The sequence below is a fragment of the Saccoglossus kowalevskii genome, chromosome 2, assembly GCF_978046115.1.
Source record: "Saccoglossus kowalevskii chromosome 2, keSacKowa6.1, whole genome shotgun sequence".
In the NCBI taxonomy this organism is placed as follows: domain Eukaryota; kingdom Metazoa; phylum Hemichordata; class Enteropneusta; family Harrimaniidae; genus Saccoglossus; species Saccoglossus kowalevskii.
The window spans coordinates 30,556,328-30,559,032 of NC_140642.1; positions in this window are offsets into that span (position 1 = coordinate 30,556,328).

Below are 2,705 nucleotides of genomic sequence, written 5' to 3' on the forward strand. Positions count from 1 at the left end.
TCATGTGTTGATTATTAATGTGTTGTCAACATAGTGTATGCAGTTGGACTTTTTTTTAATGAGTTAGTTTCTGTGGTTACAACAGTTATTACCAAATTTACACTCTACAGGCATATATAATTTAAATTAGCCCAAACCAGAAATGTAGATCACCCTCTATGGCGTGTCAGTTATAGAAAAACTGAATTTTGTCAAATGATCCAAATTCGCTATTTTACATGCTCTAGCACTCAACCTTCTGTGTGGAAGAGTCCTCAAAACTCTACTAATGTATTCTGTCGTCCATTTACATTTTTATCCAGTACATCAAACAGTTGTTTCAATAAAAAAAAACTTTAGTGCCAAGTGTATCATTGGATGTTGATCATCCCGACACACCAGGTCAGTCTTCCTCCTTAGTGGCCATTTTAAATCAGATCTGTAAATGTCTATGTGCCACGATGTTCTATTTTGAATAAAATCCATCAATAGGGATGTTTTAGGTTCAATCGACATTCACCATAACACTGTTTGATTACATCAGTGTAACTGGCAGTAGAGATTGATGCTCACAAAGTCTATCTTTACTGTCAGACTATACAATAGTTGATAGAGCCCTTATACTTCGCTCACACCCCCAGCAGTCTTAAAGTGTCTGCTATTTTCTCGCCCCAAATCATTTATTGGTACATCAATATTATTATTTAAGAACAAAAAAATGAAAAAATGGGTTTCAAACCCAATCTATTCAAATTTTATTTCATGTATTTTAAAACGAGGCTCCTCATTAACTTCTCATTTGCATACTCAAATACCCCCTTGTGACGTATGAAGGGGATCTTGCTTGTCAGCGTGCATTACCGATAACATTTATTATTTAATTATCTCATCTTTGACTTAATTGCCACTTGTGTATTTGTTTCTCGAGGAAGAGTGTACCATAAAGAACACATATTATCAAGTTTATCGTACAGAGCCGAGTTAAGATATGAAATATATTCCTGCTGGTCGCCGTGATCAACCGTGTACTGCATAATCACAGTCACTTGTATTGTGGTCGATGAAGTTGGTTGAAGTGCCGACATCTATTGCCATGGAACTCTCCACGATCTCTGTCTGTTGATTTGAGTTATCGTGATTATCATAATTACATCACACTTATGCAGATCAAATTATAGAAATGTGAAGTCGGCATAATTAAAAATAATTGCGCGAGAATGCTGCATGATTTCCTGTTTGGTCAATGCATTGAATTTTGCGTCACGTCATTGCTACCTCTTTCATAAGATGAACTATATGGTCTCTACAAATCGTAATTTAGATTCCCAAAATGTTTGAAATACTTACCCAAGCTTCTCTCTCTTTGAAAGCCGACGCGTTGAGAATGGGCTGGTTCGGAATCTGGTTTTATAAAAAGTCTTAGTACTGTGCAAGGTTTAATTTTTAAGTACTTGTCTTTAAATCCAAGTTTTTCTTTTATAAATGATAATAGTTCTCCGTAGGAATCTATGGTATATATATGTCCATTCCAACTTTTTTTTAATTTATTTTACGGCTTTAGTCTACTGATGTTGCACCTTTGGAAATATGTAAATTCTGACACTATTCCGCCAAAAATATGTTTTAAAAAAAATCGGGCTGAAAAATATATATAGTTATCATTGTCATAAAATGACGCAGTATTATAAAAGTATAGGACAAGAGTATAGCTTCCTCTCATATTTTGGCATTTGGTGGCGCACTTTAACTTCGGCTAGAGTCAGAAAGCCGGAAACAGTCCATCATTTCAGAATAGGTGGGCATGGCTACAGCACTAAAAATATCTCAAATTTACTTGGATACAAGTAATAATTTTCAACCAAAAATTCAATAACTGTCTATTTCAGTTGAACTCAAATCCAAAACGGGAAATGTGTGGTTGAGCATTTCACAGGCACTGCAATTCATACTTTTCTGCCACACTCAATTGATCAAGAAACAATTTAGTTTTTTATAGTGTCTTGGCCCATCAAGCAGAATCATGTAAGTGACAATCTGTCAGAGTCCACTGGCAACACTCACTTTTGTGGACCAACCACTTCTTTGGAGCCGAGAACTTAGAGGCTCCGCAACAAGGCAAAAAACACAAGCATCACATATTTTGGAGCAAATTATTTAAGAACTGACTGCTCCAAACTTGATTACAATGATCCTGTTACACAGCTCTCCACTCCTTGCCAAGTACCGTAAAATCTGTATTAGAAGCCGCATCCCCAATAGAAGTCACGCAGATTTTTTTTGTGAACAATTGAGAACCAAAAACTCTTCATTTTTCATGTGTAGATGCGAGGGCTTTTTTTAAACAAGGGAACAGGGGTGCACCGCCCTCAAGCCATGCGCCCCTTACCCTGGGAAGCAGTTCCTATGGCAACCATAAAATTCATGAATCACATGTGGCCACAGTCTTCCACTGTGATCTTTCTGACAGTAATTTTGGCCCCAAGGAATCCATAGAATGCTCCATTTTAACTCCACAACTTGGTAGGGAGAAATCTATCTCCCCCACTTGGTGGCGCCGCTGAATTGCAGTGCCCCCCTCTTGCAGATTTTTTCTAGAAAAACCCCTGGATGCTCTAATAGAAACCGCATCCATTCTGTTGCATTCTATCATTTTAATAGAAGCTGCAGCTTCTAATACAGATTTTACAGTACTACAACTGCCTCAAACAAAACGAATAAAACAAAAG